This window comes from Equus caballus, chromosome 3, assembly GCF_041296265.1.
Source record: "Equus caballus isolate H_3958 breed thoroughbred chromosome 3, TB-T2T, whole genome shotgun sequence".
NCBI classification, from domain to species: domain Eukaryota; kingdom Metazoa; phylum Chordata; class Mammalia; order Perissodactyla; family Equidae; genus Equus; species Equus caballus.
Window position 1 is genome coordinate 2540756 of NC_091686.1, and position 19693 is coordinate 2560448.

The window sequence follows — 19693 nt, forward strand, 5'->3', positions numbered from 1 at the left end:
CCTCTGTGAAGTAAACATCCCAGGGCTGGGCCAGGGTTGAGTGTTGCCCCAGGACACGATCTACATAAGGTGGAAATGGAAGGCAGATGAATGGCTACAGTTGGTTCACCAAATATCTTTCTTTTCTCTCTTAAAAATGGTACGACAACAGCTGGCTCTGTGGCCAAGTGGTTAAGTTTGTGCGCCTCCCCATCGGTTGCCCCGGGTTTCACTGGTTCGGATCCCAGGCACAGACATGGCACCACTCATCAGGCCAGGCTGAGGTGGCGTCCCACATAGCACAACCAGAGGCACTCACAACTAGAATATACAGCTGTGTACTGGGGGCTTTGGGGAGAAGAAAAAAAGAAAAGAGAAAGATTGGCAAAAATGTTAGCTCAGGGCCGATCTTCAAATAAAAAAAAGGTTAAAACTTGTGCTTATTAAAAAAAAAAAAAAAGCACCCCAGTTAGAAATGTGCGCACTGTCGTTGCAGAGCCGCAGATGCCCCGGTGCGCACTGTCCTCGGGCTCCAGCGCATGGCTCCCCGTTTGCCCTGCCCCCACCTTTCTGCCACCCGCCTCTGCTCATCAGGGGCACAATCCTGGCCAGAGGGACGGTGAGTCCTCACCGAGCACCTACGATGGCCAGGCCCGCGCAGGGGTTCCGGGAGGAGGGCCGCCCATGGCCCCGCCTGCGGGGGCCGCGCTCCGTCAGCAGCGCTCGAGCCTGAACAAATGACCGCGCGCATGAACCATCTAACGCTCGGAAGAGCGTGAAAGGAAAGATCCGGTGAGAAGGGAGCTTGTGACAGGGGCCCGGTGTGAATCAGGGCTCCAGAAAGGTGACGTTTTAATCGAAGACATCAAGGCTAATGCGTGGGGGCTGCGCTGTCCTTTGGCGATGGGCTCGCAAACCTTCCAGCCGACATTCACTAAGGAAAGAAACTCCCAATGGAAACAGAAATCATTGCGACGCAGACTGTTTAGAAACACAGGTTTTAGAATCAGAGCAAGGTCACTTTGGGCAAATGACTCTACTTTCTGGACCTCAGTTTCTGCATCTGTACAATGGGAGAGGTGGCAGTAGCCGCCTCCTGCAGTTATGGTGAGGATTATATAAAATGGCGCACGTGAAGGTAAGGACTCATTGATATTGGCGCTCACTATTGTGATCTGACTTCCCCTAAACCTGACAGCTTTGAGCCTGGCAGAGGCCAGTCTGCGGTTAACAAAGTGCCCTGCCCCCCTCATCCCAGCGTGACAGCCACCATCAGGGACCTGGGTGGGGTCAGGGGAGGGGTCGCAGAGGGCCCGGGCCATCCTATCTCAAGAAAGCTGCAGGAAAGGGCTGATTCCGAGGTCTCAGCCCGTAGACACCTCCCCTGCGCCTGTCTGAGGAGCCGTGCTCTGACACCCCAGGCTCTGGGCTCCCCATGGGACTAGCCTCAGGCCCAATCGGCTGCAACAACTCGGGGAGCCAGACGCGGCAGAGAAATGTTGGCAGAAGAGCAGCTGAGCGGGGGGACCCATGCTGAGGGGGGCAGTCTCAGCAAACGTGAGCAAAGGGGCTGCAAGGGCGGACAGAAGGTCTCCAGGACGCTAATTCTTGTGTGTTAAAATCAAACTAAGAAATGCAAGGCCTCATTAAGGAGAGCATACATGCTCTCTAGACTCAAGCAAAACAGTCTGCAATACAGATGGCACAAAGGAGGAGCGACATCCAGGGGGAAAGGATCCTGGCTGTGGGGCACAGGCTGTGAGTCTGGCTATGGCGACTGTGCGTGTGAATTTGTGCACACATATGTGCAAGTGCATGCTGGGAGGAGGGGTACTGAGTGTAGCAGCAAAAGAGGGAACTTTCTCCAAACACAACCTTGGAAGAGGGTCTGCGTTTTATTTCAAGCGAGTGGTAGGAGGCAAAGGGCTGCGTGGAGGACTGCTCGCCCTTGGTCTTCCCTCTGTCTCTGGCTTCCTTCCTCCTTGCCCATCTCCTTGTGTGTCTCAAGGTCTTTTATTCTCAGTTTCTTTCTGTCTGTCCGTCTCTTACAGTCTCTCTCACTCTCTCTCTGCTTCCCAGTCTCTGTCCCCACCCTCTGTCTCTCCTCCTGTGTGTGGCCCCATCTGTCTCTCCAGGTTATTCACCCTCTCTGTCTCTCGTGGACTCCATTTCTCCTCTCTCCACATGTCTCTCTTCATCTCTCCCCCAGCAATGAGTGTCTTCCCTCATCCCAGACCACGTTTTCTTCCAGCCCCATCGGCTGCTTCCTCCTCCTTTGTGCTGGGAGAGGTGCTGTCTTCCAGAAGAGCGGAATCCTCGGGAGACGTGGGGTTTCCAGGTCTGAATGCTTAATTTCACATTCCCGCTCCACAAGGGCGCAGATTCCAGCCACATTGTATCCTGGCGTGTTTCGTGCTCCCCGCCAGGCTGGTGAAACGGCTCTGCTCTTCTCCCTAAATGGGGCCCAGCTGTACCCCTGGGAAGGGGGCACATTTCCGGAGTCTTTTCAATTGTCTCTTCCCCCATAGGGGATGCTTGGAGTCCAAGGCAGGACCTCACTCCCCCGCCGCCCAGAGAGCCAGCCTCGGGCTTGGACAGGGCGTCCCCTCAGGGGTTCAGAGGGTCCCGTCCCTGCTCTTTGTTGTGTTCCATTCTATTCTAAGAACTCGTGCTTCCTGGTTTCCAGTTGTATTTTGCTCTGTTACAATTTGAAAAAATGAAAACCTAAATAAAACGGGTGGAAGTTCCTTGACTGTTCAGGTGAGTGAACACGCACACCAAATACCAAACACTCTTCAAATAGGAATTCATTTACTCCTCATATTTTACAGATGAGGAAATTGAGGCACAGAGAAGTTAGACAATGTGCTAGGGTCACACAGCCACCCAGCGTCCAGCGCCAGCATCCTGGCCCGCACTGCAGCCCCTCAGGGACACGGCTGCTCTCTGCAGAGCCCTCCCGCTGAGGACGACACAGAAACTGACCTTGTAGTTTCCTGAAACAGCCTGGCGTGTTCCCCCCGGGGCTTCAGGCCTGGCTCCCTTTCCCTGGCTGTTCTGCAGGGCTGCTTCCCTCTCACCCTCCAGTCTCGGCCCAAACTTCATCCTGAGGCCTTCCCTGAGCCCCTCAGTAAAGGGCCCCCCCCAGTTCCCAGGACATCACGCTGTCTCTTTCCTCCAAAGCTTATCACGTGGGGGATTTGGTTGCTATTTCTTTAATCTATATTCTTGGTTTCTCTCTTTCCTCCCCAGCTTAGTCCCAATATTCAGAACAGAGTCAGAGCTCCAGAAAGATTGGGTAAACAAGTCAATGCAAGAAGGGCGAGATGCAGCTTTGTACAGAGACAATGAGAGAGGTGGTCAGGAGCCTTACAGAAGGAGAGGACAGTTAAGTAAAGGCACAGAGGATAAAAACATGGTGTAGACCAAGGCATGTAGACATTCTGTGCCCTGTGCTTCAGGATAGAGTTGGCAGGAAGCACTGGAGAGGTACACGGGCTGGAATTAAGGGCCTTGAGTGCTAGTCTGACACATTTGGACTTTACCGGCAGGCAATGGGGAGCTAGTGAGGGAGCTAGAGAAGTGGCAGGACATCTGCTCTGGTTTGGGGAGAATGACCTGGCAGGGTGAGTGGGCAGGGAGAGGCTGGTGCCCGAGGCCCCAGAGGACCTAGCTGTGGCCTCTTCTTGGCAGGGGAGATCTCCGGCCTGGGGCAGGTCCGGTCCAGGGCTACAGCCTGCAGGACGTGGTGCAGGGGAAACGCGCTGTGCACTCTGGCAGGAGCCACGGCCCCGAGAGAGAAGGGGCCGCCTGTGGTCTGAAACCGCCCAGAAGCATTTTCTAAAAATCAGAGTGGTGCGCGGTCTTTGTTTTCTCCTTTTCCCCCTGCCCACTTCAGGGCGATGAGGAGCAGATTGTGTTTCCAAACACATCACAAGAATCTGCAGTGGAAGTTGGAAGAATAACCCCAGGCTTCTTGGTCTAATTCTCAAGGTCAGCTGATATCATTAGAATAACATGAACTCAATTTGAGTTACAGCAGGGGAATCATGTTAGAAAATATGGGTCACTCATCACCGAGTGAGCAGGCTGGTACCTCGCGCGATCGCAAATGCGCTCAGAACCTGTCAGCCGTCCTGGCCCGCGGTCCTAACAATGGGGGTGGCGCTCACAATGGAGTCACCCACCAAACCGAAGGCCACGTGGAGAGGGAGAGAGTGATGGAGCAGGGACGGGCTTTCCTGCCTGCAGCCTCCGAGCCAGCCAGAAGGGCGGGGATGTCCTGGAACAAAAGGCAGATTTGTTCCTGCAGGTTTCCACTGAGAAGCTTTCTCGGGGATTTTTGAGATTTTCTTTAAAAGCCACAGTGGGAACAGGCAGAGGCAAGGGCCCTGAGGTCACAGGACCAGCAAAACCCAGTTCTCTATATGCCAGGAAGGACAGGGTAATGGCAAAGACGGCCAACACTTGCCCAGAAGTCAGCTTCGGCAGCAGCCTGTGTAGATGGTAAGAGTCATGACACAAATGAGTACCCGGAGATCGTGGTCAGGTGCACGGCAACAGAGTGGCAAGACCACCCACTTTGTAAGAGGGACCGCCGCTGCCTGGCACCAGCCCACAGCTGCACTGCAGTGTTGCGGCCCAGAGTTGCAAGATCTCCCGATGTTTTAACGAAAACTAGAAATTCAGAACGCTGTGTGAAATCTCCTTATTTTAGAATGGTGGCAGTTAATTAAAAATATTTCAGTGCTGTAGCATCTACACAAAACACGTCTTAATGTTGCCAGTTTGTGACTGACAGGGTTGAGAAACTTGCTGGGGATTTAAGGCCTGGGTTAGAAGCCCTCAGTGGCTGTGGACTCCCAGTGCCACAGTGACGGAGGGGCGGTGGCTCTGCTGTGGAGCCAACTGGACAAGGTCTCGAGCCCTTGTAGTGGATGCCCTTGTGCGCCCATGCCCCGTCAGGGGCTGAAGCACTCAGCAAACAGCTGGTAGGAGTGTTGGCGCTCTGCTCTCCTCTGAGCTGCAATCAGGGTCTCGCCCACAGCTGAAAGAGACACTTCACGCACGGACGCCTCCTCCCTGGGGAAGCCTGCACCTAATGGCTGATGGAGGGGGTTATAAAGGCTTGGCTTTCTTACCCCAAGTGGAAACATCTTCAGAAGACCACAGCAGCTCCAGGGCCCCAGCAGGATGCGCTGTGTCCTTTCTATGACAGCACTGTGACCCAGTTTCTCCTTCTGCCCAGTCCAGCTTCCTTTACTCCCTGCAGGGGCTGACCCTGTGAACCTCCTCCCAGGAAACCCAACTGTGATGCCCTCTTAGACCCTAATTTCCTCATCTGTCCCATGGAGAGAGTCACTTGCCTTCTTGTGTCTTATGAGGATGTGAGGAGATGATGCAGGTGGAGGCGGCAGGGCTGAGACTATGCATGCAGCAGGTGCTCAGTAAAAAGGTGCTGTGCATCGTGGATGGAGTGCATAGGAGAAGACAGTAAATATGAGGCTATTGTTACTAACCACACAGAATGTATCCCCTAACCCAGAGCTTCCAACCTCACCACCTTGACCATTCTGTGTCGTAGGAGAGGAGGGACTTGTCCTGTGTGTTTTAGGATGTTTAACAGCCCCTACCCACTAGATCCCAGTAGCAACCCCCAGTTGTGACAACAAAACGTTGCTACACATTGCCAAACGTCACCTGAGAGGCAAAATTGCTCCCAGTTGAGAACCACTGCCCTAACCCATTCGAGTTCCTCAAGTCACATTTGGGGGACACCCCAGCCTGGACCCAAAGTAGACCAGAGCCTTTGCCAGTCCTCCTCCACAGAGAACCGGGAACCCAAGCCAGGGCAAGGTGGAGTGTGGGGCAGTGGGAGGAGCCCACGCGGGGCTGGAGACACTGTTTCAAGTCCCAGTGACTCAACATGCAACCAGGCAAATGGCTTCCCTTCTCCCAGCCTCGGAGTCCTCAATGAAAAATAGAAATATGAATTCCATTCCTACCGACCTTCTGGGGGGAGGGTGAAAACACCTGGTTTGGTGGGTGTCCCAGCATTTTGACAAAATAAAAGTATTGTGCAGAAGTACAATAAAATTAACTCATACCAATGGCCTTCTTATCCAAATTCAGCTAAGTGAGCTCAGCCAAAGAGAGGGACAGAAAGACAGATAGACAGAGGGGACTTCCCATATGCTGTCACTTTTTCCTTATTCCCACCCTCTAGGCAAGGGAAGCCACAGCTAAAATGTCCAAGAAACAAAATAAGCTAAATTCTCAGGGTATACCAGGTTCTAATGATTTACAGGATTTTCATAGTAAATTTCTCTTGGTAAAATTTATAGGACATTTTGCCTCTAGGGCCACTTTCTTGACTGTGAGTAGAATGGACTGAGCTCTTCTTTTTTTTTTTTTACTCCAAAAAAGTGAATAAAAAGCATATCAAAGAAAGTTATGCCAACTTGACAAATGCATTCCACCAGCAGTGGGCAGCAGAAACAGGAAAAGAAAAGAAAGTTTGCCTCTGAAGCACCTGGTGGAGCAGAGACGATGGCTCCGCCTCCCCCACGGCTGCCCTCCATCCTCCTCCCCCGGAGCAGAAGGCAAGCAGCGAGATCCCGAGACTGCCTCCCTCCCAGCCGCCAGGCAGGGAGCCACCAGCCCCACGACTGAAAGCCGGCACGCATTGACACAGAGAGCCCGCCACTGCCCGCATCATTTACCTCCCAGGGCTGGCAGCCTCCCACACAGCCTGGGAGGGGAGGCTGGCAGGGGTCTCCCCCTGAGACATCCCCGGAAAGGCAGGATGAAGTGGGGGCTCAGCTGTTCCAGGGCAAGCGGCTTCCTCCTCCCACCCACCCTGAAACGCCCTCTGGCTCTTCCAGCCCAGGCCCGGGGCCTCAGCTTGGTTTACCCCCTTAAGCAGTGGAGTCTGTAGATGTTTCAGGGGCCATTAAACATACTTGAAATCCAAAAAGGGAAAAAAAAGGGTGTTGACTCTACAGTATGAGAAGAAAACTGTAAAATCAAAATTACTAATAATTTCAAAAGCAAGATTCTAAAACCTTAACATTTTTAAGCAAATATGTATATATATACATACATACACACACAAAATAATTACATTTAATGTAAACTGAGTAGATTTTAGTAAATTGACATAAAATGGAGGAGGACCTCACAGAGGTCTTAAATTGGCCCCCAAAACATTCTCCTTTCACCTCCTGGGGTAAAAATTCTCTTCTCTTGCTGTGTCTAAATGGGACAGGGAGGCAGGCAATCCTTGAGCCCACACAGCAGTCTTCTCAGATCTGCAGGACGGCCTCAGAGACCCCGGGCCACAGGTACACTGAGAGGCCCTGTTCTGGAGTATGCAGAGTTTTGGCACAGATCTGAATTCCTATGGCATCCAGGGGCTAATTCTAAACTTGTAACAACTGACCTCCAACCTGAGTTATCAGAGCCTGGGTGATCGCCTGCTTTCATCTTGGTAAGTTTGATGGAAAGTTCTAGACTAGGAGTTAGGACCAGGGCTCTGGGCCAAGCCCTTCCCTCTGATTTTCTTATAGACAAAGGAAATGCAATACTTTCTGCACCAATCTCACTCCCAAAAGTAGAGAAAAACAGGGTAGACTGAGAGGACTATTTTTATAAAGAAATGAAAATGGGGGCAGGCCCGGTGGTGCAGCGGTTAAGTTCGCACGTTCCGCTTCGACAGTCCATGGTTCCCTGGTTCAGATCCTGGGTGGGACATCCCACATATAAAGTAGAGGAAGATGGGCACGGATGTTAGCTCAGGGCCAGTCTTCCTCAGCAAAAAGAGGAGGATTGGCAGCAGAGATTAGCTCAGGGCTGATCTTCCTCAAACAAAACAAACAAAAAGAAATTAAACCGGGCACAGGCACATTTCCTAGTGAAAGAGGTCCAGTTCTTTGTGAAAGAGGAAACTCTTCTCACTGATTTCAGATGCAAATAAAGCGCGCCAACGTCTTCCATCCTGACATCCCACTTCTCTCATTCTCCCTACCTGCCACCCCGTGGGTACCTGACTCTGCGAGCCCTAAACTAGGGGCTTCCCCACTCTGACACTGTGATTCTCTGAGGCCCTGTTGTCCCCCAGGAAGTCACCCAAGGCCAGCGGAGGGCAAATGCCACCAGAGCCAAAGGCAGCCCCTGCCCACTGCCCGCTAGTGACCCCGGTTGGCGGAAATCTCTTCCTACAGTCGGTGAGCAGGTCTGTGTTTATTTTGCAATTAACAAAGAACAAAGGAAGTGGCAGGGGGCTTGGGGGTGGTGCTCTGGGCTTCCTTTTGAGGACCAGAATTCCTGCCTTGCCCCTGGTTCTGTTGACTCCAGATCTGGGGGGCGGGAGGGGTGTCAACACCCTCCACCGATGCATAGCGGTCTGCGTCGTTTTTGGCCAGATGACCAGCTTCGGCAGATGGACTGACGCTCTGAGAGAGACAAGGGGCCAGTGCAGCTCAGACAGGCCTCCAGGCCCGCTCCAGTTGGGGCAGTGAGCACAGATGCCCCTTTACTCTTGAGGGGGTCACCAGGAGACTAATGGACCGAGGAATTCTGGCCACGCCAGTCTCAGAGAACAGCCCCTACTGGTTCTTTGTCATGGCATCCTCAAAGTGGGAACCGTGTCCCTGTGCCCTACATGGGGATGTGGCAGAACCTTGCTAATGAAAGCAGGGAGATTCGGGGGCACGGGAGGTGTTGATGCAGCAGATAGGCTCCGAATTATCCACAGTAAACAAAGCAAATTATATTTACTTCCACGGGAGCCTGCAATTTTGACAGCAAAGAGAGACTTATAGTAGAGTTGTTGCTGCATTTATATTTAATAAATTTAAGAGAGAGATGAAATAGACTTTAGAAAGGCTAGTGAAATATTTATAAAAACACACCGAAGCCATGTAAGGGAGAGAGAGGGAAATAAAACAGCTCACATGTGGGATCAAATCGAGCAAGCCAGCTTTTAACCTGACAGCTCCCCAGCACTGCGGGCGAGAAGCTGCCAACGGGCCACAGATGCGCTACACCTGAGCTAGCCGGGGAGCAGGGGGAGGTTTGGGGAGGGAGGTGGGGTGGGACAGTCGTGTGTGCACAAGGCACAGCCAGCTCCACGTGGTCCTGGGCATCTGTCACACCTGCCCGGCTGCTCAGGTGCGCCTGGCACCTTGCAATGCCAGCCAGAGCAGGTTCTCAGGCCCCAGCCTGCATCCAGTCAAGCCTCTAGCCTGGTAGGAGCGTCCAAGGGCCCTGGGAGGCCTCATAGACAGATGGAGGATGGACAGCCTAGGCTTCCATCTCTCAGGGAGAGCCGGTCTGTCTTCAAGCTACTGTCCCAGGAAGGTCTGGTCTTGGGGTTATTAGACTGAAGGGAAATAGGTCAGGTTTGTTAGTTTGCAGATTCGTAATATTTTTGAAATGCACGAGTAATATATATTCGTGATGGAAAAATCAGAAGGAAACAGATTAATGAACATGCAAACCCTATCACCCGTAATCTCAGCCACTGTCGGTATCTCTAGACTGGTTGCATACCGTTTTCTTATTATGCGGGATCATTTCACAGCGAGTTGTGCTCACCACTGACACATACAGAACGTGCCGGCCATTGTGTGTCTCTTCCTGTGCCCCCAGCTCAGGGCTTTTCCCTCTGCCTGCAATATCCTTCTTTTCGTCTCCTGGTCCAAATCTAAATTCATCTTGTAGGCCCATGTCAATCCTCTTTCCCCAAAAAGACATTCACAGGGGACTGCTGCCCCTCTGGCCCCATTTCTCCCTCTGCTGAACCCCCGCGTCGCCACATTGTGGTTCATTCTTAGACTGTTTTGTCTGCTGGTTGGGTTGCATGCTGACTTTTCTTGTCTTCCTATTCCCATGGAAGATTCTGCCTTGTCCTTTTTTCCCTCTTTCTCCCTTCATAGGCACCCCCAGAACAGCCTAGGCCCACAGTGGGCTTTAGACAGCACCCAGCACCCAACACTGCCCAGGACAATGTCTTCCGGCTTCAGCAGTGGGCTGTGAACGACTTCTGCTCTCCCTCAGGGAATCCCTTCAACGCCCGTCGGTTCCCCCCAGAAGCAGCAGGCTGCTTTGCAGAAATCAGGTTGTGGAAGTTCAGTTCACTGAAGAACCAGCGGACCTAACTACTGGGGGGTGTTCTGGAAGTTTTAGTTTCCCCACTCCAGTCTTTGCCCTGCTTCTGCCACTTCTCTTGCAGATGCATGGCTGTCCCAAATGCTGCTTGCTGAGCAACTCTGCCCCCGACAACCTTCAGACCTGTAACAGCTGCAGAGAACTCTGCTAAACCCAGTCTAAGACATGTGTCGGGGCATTCTTTCAGCAAACTGGACCTGGTTAAACACATCGTCTGCACACTGGGTTTTGTGAATTGACGCAAATGCCCACTGGACTAGGAAGGAGGTTCTGAAGCAACATGGGGATGTGATCTGAGACCCATCTCCTTGACTCCTCAGGCCACCCCCTCTATTCTCTGGCCTCATGACCCTGGGCACCTCCCATCTCCTTCTATTTCCAGCCAATAGCCTCCTTCCTTCAGGCCCTGCCTAACTACTCTGAGCTCCAGCCGCCAGGATGGACTCCTTCAGACAGCTCCTGGGAGTGGCTGGGTGTCACGGGAGCCGGGGAGAATAGGAAAAATGCGATTGCAGTGGGCCAGGCCTGGGCACTGTCCAGAGCTTCCCAGAGACTCCTGAAGGGGGCACAGAACATAATACAAGCAGACGACAAGGGACCAGTCATGAGCCTCCTGTCTCCCCACTCTCAAGGTCATGCCCTGTTCTCCACATGTGGAGCCCTTCTCACTTCTTAAAACCCCTGCTTGCTCTCACTTCCAGGTCTTTGCACAGGCTGTGACCTCTGCCTGGAGCACTTTCCCCTCCTTTTTTAAAGAACAGCTTTACTGGGGCTGGCCCAGTGATGTAGTGGTTAGGTTTGAGTGCTCTGCTTCTGCAGCCCAGGGTTTGCAGGTTCAGATCCCGGGCACGGACCTAGCACCGCTCAGCATCCCACATAAAACAGAGGAAGATGGGCATAGATGTTACCTCAGCAACAATCTTCCTCAAGCAAAAAGAAGAAGATTGGCAACAGATGTTAGCTCAGGGTCAATCTTCCTCAAAAAAACCCCAAATATCAACTTTAATGAGGTATAATTTACACGCAATAAATCACACACATCTAAAGTGTACAGTGTGCTAAGTTTTGACCCATTTATACACCTCTGAAACCATCACCATGGTCAAGGTAGTGAACTTTTCCATCATCCCCAAAGTTTCCTCCTGACTCTCTAATCCCTCCCACCGGTCCCTTGTCCCGATACCCAGGTAGCCACTGAGCTGTTTTGTGTTTCTATAGATTAGCTTGCAGTTTCTAGAGTTGTATATACATTGATCCATATGATATATACTGTTTTATGTCTCAGCATATTTATTTTGAGATTCACTCATGTTGGTGTGTGCATCAGTTGCTCATTCCTTTCTGTCGCTAAGTAACATCCCATTGGATGGATATACCACACCTTGCTTGTCTGTTCACCCATTAGTGGACATTTGGGTTGTTGCCAGTCTGTTGCTGTCAAAAATAAAGCTGCTATGAACATTCATATACAAGTTTTTGGAAAAACATATGCTTTTATTTCCCTTGATGAATCCCTTGGAATAGAACAGCTAGATTGACAATGGATGCATGTTTAAATGTTTAAGAAATCACTACGTTGTTTTTTGAATCAGCAATATAAGAGAGTTCTAGTCTTTCCACATCCTCACCAACTTGGTGTGGCCAGCCTTGTTCATTTTAACCATCCTAATAGGTGATTAGTGGTATATCATTGTGGTATTAATTTGCATTTCCCCAATGACTAATGATGCTGAGCATCTTTTCATGTGCCTATTTTGACATCCACGAATCTTCTTTGGCAAAGGGTCTGTTCAAATCATTTGCTATTTTCTATTGGTTTATTTGTGTTCTCATTAATAAATTTTGAAACTTCTTTATACGTTCTAGAAAAAATCCTTTATCAGGTATATGATTAAAAATATTTCGTCATATTCTGTAGTTTGTCTTTTCATTCTTCTAAGGATGTCTTTCAAAGAACAGAAGTTTTAAATTTTGATGAAGTCCAATTTGCTGATTTTTTGCTTTTAGGGGTCATGGTTTTGATGTCATTTCTAAGAAATCTTTGCCTAACCCAAGGTCACACATTTCTCCTTCAGGAATTTGTGTAGCTTTGTATTTTACATTGAGGATTACGATCCATTTTGTGTTAAATTTTGCATACGATGAGACCTGTGGCTCAGAGTTCATTTTTTGCACATGGGTATCCAATTGTGCGCTACTTGTTGAAACAACTATCTTTTCTCCACCTTTGCGCCTTTGTCCACGCACGTGGAGACCCCTGTCTGGGTTCTCTAGTCTGCCTCGCTCATCTCTTGGTCTTTACACAAGCACCACCCTCCCCTGATGACTGCGGCTTTTTGGTAAGGCTTGAAATCACATCATCCCAGTCTCTAACTTTGTCTTTTGCAAAGCTGTTTTGGCTATTCAATTTCCCCCTTTGCATTTCCAAGTGAATTTTAGAATCAGCTTGTCAATTTCAACAAAAAATGCCCACAGAGCTTTTGATTGGGATTGCTTTGAATCTGTAGATAAATTTGGAAAGAATTGGCGTCTTAAAAATACCGAGCCTTCTGACCCGTGAACAAGGCATATGTCGCTACTTATTTAGGTCTCTTCGATTTCTCTCAGCAATGTTTTCGTAGTGTTCAGTGTACGCCTCTTGCACACTGTTTGTCAGATTTATTCCTAAGTATTTCAATTTTTTAAATATTACGATAAAAGGCATTTTTAATTTTAATTTCTTGTTGTTCCTTGCTAGTATATAAAAATACAATTGATTTCTGTATATTGATCTTGTATCCTGCAATCCTGCTAAACATCCTTGTTAATTCTAGTGGCTGTTTTGTAGATTCCATCAAATTTCCTATAGGCAACCATGTCATCTGCAGATAAATATATTTTTACTTCTTCTGTTCCAATATAGACTCACTTTCTTTCTTCCTTTGTTTCTTTCTTTCTCTGTCCCTCCTTTCCTCCCTCCCTTCTCTCTCAAATTCCTCCCTCCCTCTCTTCCTTCTTCCCTTCCTCCCTCTCCCCTCTCTCTCTCTTTTTTGTTCTATTTCCCTCCTATTTCACTGGCTAGAGCCTCTAGTAGAGTATTGAATAGAAGTAGTGAAAGTAGACATTCTTATCTTCTTCCTTAGCTTAGGAGGAATGCATTCAGGGTTTCATTATTAAATATGATGTTAACTGTAGGTTTTTCAAGTTAAAGTTCCCCTCTATTCCTAATTTGTTGAGAAATTTCTTAGTCAGGAAAGCATATTGAATTATCAAATGCTTTTTCTGTGTCTATCAAGGTGATCATCTAGTTTTTATTTCCTAATTCTTGAAAATGGTTAATTGCGTTAATTTTCAAATGCTAAAGCATCTTGGTCATAATATATTATCCTTTTCATGTGTTATTGGATTCAACTCCCTAAAATTTTGTGTAGAATTTTTAGGTCTAAACATGAAGAATATTAGTCTGTAGCTTTTGCATGTCTGAAAAAGTCTATTTGCCTTCATTTTTTTATTGAGGTAAAATACACATAATTCAGGAAGGAATTGGTCTGTAGCTTTCTTTTCTTATAATGTCTTTGTTTGGTTTTGATATCAGGGCAATGCTAGCCTCATAGGATAGGTGGAAATATTCCCTCCTCTTCAATTTTCTGGAAGAATTTGTGTAGAATTGGTATTATTTCTTTTTTTAATGTCTGATAGAATTTACAAATGAAGGCATATGGGCCTGAAGTTTTCTTTGTGGGAATGTTTTTAATTACAGATTCAATTATTTTAAAAGATACAGAGCTATTCAGGTTATCTCTTTTTCTTGGATGAGATTCGGCAGTTTGTGATTTTCAAGGATTTTGTTCATTTCACCTAAAATATTGAATTTATTGACATAGAGTTGTTCATAATATTCTCTTATTATCCTTTTAATATCTATAAACTTTCTCATTTAACTCTCTCATTGCTGATATTGGTAATTTCTGACTTCTCTCTCTTTTTTTCTTGATTACTCTGACGAGGTTCACCATTTTTACGGGTCTTCTGAAAGAACTAGCTTTGGTTTCATCTCTTTTCTCTGTTCCTAATTCATTGATTTCCACTCTGATCTTTATGTTTGCTTTATTCTGCTTACTTTCAGTTTCGTTTGCTCTTCTGTTTCTAACTTTTTAAGGCAAAAGAGGAGGTCATTGATTTGTGAACTTTCTACCTTTCTACTGTAGGCACTTAGTCCTGTAAATTTCCCTGATGGTACTGCGTTAGAGGCATCCATCACGTTGTGATACAGTGTATCCATCATTTTCATTCAGTAAAAATTACTTTTTTTTCCTTGTGATTTCTTCTTAGAGCCATGGGTTATTTAGAAGTGTGTCATTCGGGATCTTCTCAAAGATCTTTCTGTTATTCATTTCTAATTTAATTCCATTGTGGTCAGAAAACATACTGTGTGACTTAAATCCTTTTAAATGTAGTGAGACTCATTCTATGGCCCAGAACATGGTCCCGTCTTGGCCAGTATTCCATGGGCACTTGCAGAGAACGTGCATTCTGCTGTGTTGGGTGCTCCTGCTCCGTATACGGCAATTGGGTCAAGTGGGTTGATAATGTTGTTCAAGTCTTCTATACCCTTACTAATTTTCTATTAATTCTATTAACTATCGACAGAGAGGTCTAGAATTCTCGATCACTGTAATGTGTCTATTTCCCCTTGCTGTCCTACTAGTTTTGCTCCATGTTTTTTGAATCTTGGTTAATAGATGCACAAAGATTGAGGACTGTGATATTCTCTTGATGCCCTTACTCCTTTATTATTATCAAATCACCTTCTCTATAACTGTACTATTTTTTTGGTCCGAAATTGTACCTTGTCTACTTTCTTTTCACTAGTATTAGCATGGTATGCCTTTTCCTCTCCTTTTCCCTTTAACCTATTTGTATCTTCATATTTAAAATAGAGTCCTTAGGGGCCGGCCCGGTGGCACAGCAGTTAAGTTCATTCATCCTGCCTCTGCGGCCCGGGGTTCGCCGGTTCGCATCCCAGGTGCAGACATAGCACCACCTGGCAAAAGCCATGCTGTGGCAGGCGTCCCACATGTAAAGCAGAGGAAGATGGTCACGATGTCCGCTCAGGGCCAGTCTTCCTCAGCAAAAGGAGGAGGATTGACGGCAGATGTTAGCCCAGGGCTAATCTTCCTCAAAAAAAAAAAAATAAATAAAAAATAATAATAATAAATAAATAAATAAATAAGAGTCCTTAAACTTTCGTGCGTCTAAAAATGTCATCGTTTTTGCTTTCATTCTTTTACTGTAGTAAAACGCACACAACGTGAAATTTGCCATCTTCACCATTTCTAAGTGCACGGTTCAGTGGGGTTAAGAGCATTCATATGTTGTGCAACCATCACCACCATCCATCTCCAGAATTCTTTTCATCTTGGGAATCTGAAACTCTGCCCATTAAACATAACCTCCCATCACCCAACCGCCCACCCACCCCGCCAGCCCCTGTAAATTTGACTGCTCTAAGTACCTCACATAAGTGAAATCATACAGTATTTGTCTTTTTGTGAGGGGCTTATTTCACTTAGTATAGTGTTCTCCAGGTTCATCCATGTTGTAGCGTATATCAGAATTTCCTTCCTTTTTAAGGCTGAATAATATCTGTTTTAAGTATATATCACATTTTGCTTATCCATTCATCCTTCAATAGACACTTGAAATGCTTCCATGTTTTAGCTGTTGTATGAATAATGCTGGTAGGAACACGGGCGTACAAATATCTCTTTGAGACCCTGATTTCAATTCTTTTGGGTATAGACCCAGAAATAGAGTTGCTGAGTTACAGGGTAATTCTATTTTTCATTTTTTGAGGAATCATCATATTGTTTTCCACAACAGCTGGAACATTTTACATTCCCATCAACAGTGCACAAGGGTTACGATTTCTCCACATCCTTGCCAACACTTACTTAGTTCTTTTTTTACAGTCGCCATCATGGATGTGTGTTACCTCGCTGAGTTCTGGTTTTCATTTCCCTAATGGTTAGCGATGTTGAACATCTTTTCATGTGGTTATTAGCCATCCAAATAACTTCTTTGGAGAAATGTCTACTTAGGTCCTTTGCCCGTTTTTTAATTGGGTTGTTTGATTTTTGCTGTGGAGTTCTTCATATATTTTGCAAATTAATTCCTTTTCATATGTATGATTTGCAAATATTTTCTCCTATTCTCTGAGTTAACTTTTAACTCTGTTGATAGTCTTTTGATGCACAGTTTTTTTTTTAAATTTCATAAAATCCAATTTGTCTATTTTTTCTTTTGTTACCTGTGCCTTTGGTGTCATAATCAAGAAATCATTGCCAAACACAATGCTGTGAAGCTTTCGTCCCATGTTTTCTTCTAAGAGTTTTATTGTTTAGGTCTTACATTTAAGTCCCTCCATTTTGAGTTAATTTTTTTATACAGTGTTAGGTAGATGTCCAACTTCATTCTTTTGCATGTGGATATTCAGTTTTCCCAGCACCATTTGTTGAGAAGACTGTCCTTTCCTCATTGAATGGTGTTGGCACCCTTGTCAAAAATCATTTGAGCATATATGTGAGGGTTTGTTTCTGGGCTTTCTATCCTATTCCATTGGTCGATATGCATCCTTATGCCTACATGACACTGTTTTAATTACTGTAGCTTTGTAGTAAGTTTTGAAATAAGAAACTGTGAGTCCTCCATTTTGTTCTTCTTTTTCAAGATAATTCGGCTATTCAGGGTCCGCTAAGATTCTATATGAATTTTAGGATGGGTTTTTCTATTTCTGCAAAAAACGTCATTAGGATTTTAGTAGAGATTTCACTGAATCTGTGGATTGCTTTGGGTAATATTGACATTTTAATAATATTAAATCTTCCAATTCATGAACAAGAGATGTGTTTCCACTTATTTATTCTTTAATATCTTTAAACAATGTTTTGTAGTTTCCATTGTACAAGTCTTTCACTTCCTTGGTTGAGTTAACTCCTAAGTATTTTATTCTTTTTGCTGCTATTGTAGATGGAATTATTTTTGTAATTTTCAGATTGTTCATTGTTAGTGTACAGAAAAGCAATTGATTTTTGTTTGTTGACTTTGTATCCTGCTACTTCACTGAATTCATTTATTAGTTTTAACAGTTTTGTTGTGGAATCTTTAGAGTTTTCTACATATAGGATCATATCATCTGTGAACAGAGATCATTTTACTTTCCCCTTTCCAATTTGGATGGCTTTTCACTCTTTTTCTTGCCTAATTGCTCCAGTTAGAACTTTCAGCGCTACGTTGAGTAGAAATGGCAAGACTGGGCACCTGGCTTGTTCCCAGCCTCAGAGGACAAGCTTTCCATCTCCCACCACAGAATACGATGTCACCATGAGGTTTTCATATGTGGCTTTTATTATGTTGAAGTTGTTTCCTTCTATTCCTATTGTGTTGAATGTTTTTTATCAAGAAATGGTGGTGAATTTTGTTAAATGTTTTTTGTGTACAATTGAGATGATCATGTGGGGTTTTTTTCCCTTCATTTTGTTAATGTGATGTATTACATTGATCGATTGTCATATGTTGGATCATCCTTGCAATTCCAGGAGTAAATCCCCCTGGTCATGGCGTAGAATTCTTTCAATAGGCTGCTAAAATTGACTTACTGGTATTTTGTTGAGGATTTTTGCATCAATGTTCATAGGGGATAATGTTCTGTAGTTTTCTTTCTCTGTCGTGTCTGTCGGGCTTTAGTATCAGAGTAATACAAGCTTCGTGGAATGAGTTAGGAAGTGTTCCCTCCTCTTCAATGTTTTTTAGAAAAGTTTGAGAAAAATTGCTATTAATTCTTTTTTAAACATTTGGTAAAATTCACTAGTGAAGCAGCCGTCAGGCCCAAGACTTATTTGTCAGGAGATTTTTTTTCCTTGAAGATTGGCACCTGAGCTAACATCTGTTGCCAATCCTCATTTTTTTTTCCTTCTTCTTCTCCCCAAAGCCCCTCAGTACATAGTCGTATATTCTAGTTGTGGGTCCCTCTGGCTGTGCTATGTGGGACGCCACCTCAGCGGGGCCTGACAAGCAGTGCCATGTCCACGCCCAGGATTCGAACCCGCAAAACCCTGGGCCGCCGAAGCCGCCTGGAGCATGCAAACTTAACCACTCGGCCACGGGGCCAGCCCCTGTCAGGAGATTTTTGATCACTGATTCAATCTCTTTACTAGTTATAATTCTATTCAGAATTTCTATTTCTTCATGATTTAGTCTTGGTAGGTTTGTGTTTCTAAGAATTTGTCCATTTCATTGAGATTATCCAATTTGTTAGTGTATAATTATTTATAGTACTCTCTTACAATCCTTTTTATTTCTTTAAAATCAGTAATTTTCCCACTTTCATTTCTGATTATAGCAATTTGAGTCTATGGTCTCTTTTTCTCAGTCCATCAGACTAAAGGTTTATCAATTTTGCTGATCTTTTCAAAAAACCAACTCTGGGTTTCATTGATTTTTCTCTATTGTTTTTCTATTTTCCAGTTCATTTATCTCTGCTCTAATCTTTATTATTTCCTTCCTTCTGCTGGTTTTGGGTTTAGTTTGTTCTTCTTTTTCCAGTTCCTTAAGTTATGAAGCTAGGTTGTTGATTTGAGATCTTTCTTGTTTTATAACATAAGCTTTTAATAGCTATAAATTTTCCCCCTTAACACTGCTTTCACTGTGTTCAGTAAGTTTTGATGTGTTGTGTGTTTTTTTTAAGGATTATTATTTTTTTTCCTGCTTTTTCTCCCCAAACGCCCCAAGTACATAGTTGTATGTTGTAGTTGTGGGTCCTTCTAGTTGGGGTATGTGGGCCACCGCCTCAACGTGGCCTAATGAGCGGTGCCATGTCTGCGCCCAGGATCCAAACAGGTGAAACCCTGGGCTGCCAAAGCAGAGCATACAAACTTAACCGCTCAGCCATGAGGCCAGCCCCAGATGTGTTGTGTTCTTATTTTCATTTGTTTCTATATATTTTCTTATTTCCCCTGTGATTTCTTCTTTGGTCTATTGGTCATTTAAGAGTGTGTCTTCTGTTTTCTGGTTTTTTTTTTAACAAAGTGTAGTTTTTTGTTTATTTGTTTGGTTTTCTTGCTAGGAAAGAGTCTCCCTAAGCTGACATCTGTTGCCAATCTTCCTCTTTTTTCCCTTCCCCCAAGCTCCAGCACATAGTTGTATATTCTAGTTGTAGGTCCCTCTAGTTCTTCCATGTGAGCCTCTGCCACAGCATGGCTGCTGGCTGATGAGCGGTGTGATTCTGAGCCAGGAACGGAACCCAGGCTGCCCATGCCAAGCGTGCGGGACTTTAACCACTAGGCTATCAGGGCTGGGTCAAGAGTGTGTTGTTTAATTTCTACAAATGTGTGAATGTTCTGTTTCACTTCTGTGGTTGATTTGTAAATTCATTCTGTTGCAGTCAGAGGAGATGCTTTTATAATATTTTGAAGTCTATTGGACTTAATCTGTGGCCTAACATGTGATCTACGCTGGAGAATTTCCCATGTGCACTTGAGAAGGACGTGTACGCTGTCGTTGTTGG

At 45.8% G+C, this 19693-nt stretch overlaps 1 long non-coding RNA gene across 1 annotated transcript; it reads left to right on the top strand.

Moving 5' to 3' along the window:
* Positions 1–754: 754 nt before the first annotated feature.
* On the top strand, positions 755–2726 carry LOC138923692 (uncharacterized). The gene is made up of 2 exons (XR_011437675.1): positions 755–1117; positions 2231–2726. It is a non-coding gene; the product is annotated as an uncharacterized lncRNA (long non-coding RNA).
* The last annotated feature ends 16967 nt before the right edge of the window (positions 2727–19693 follow it).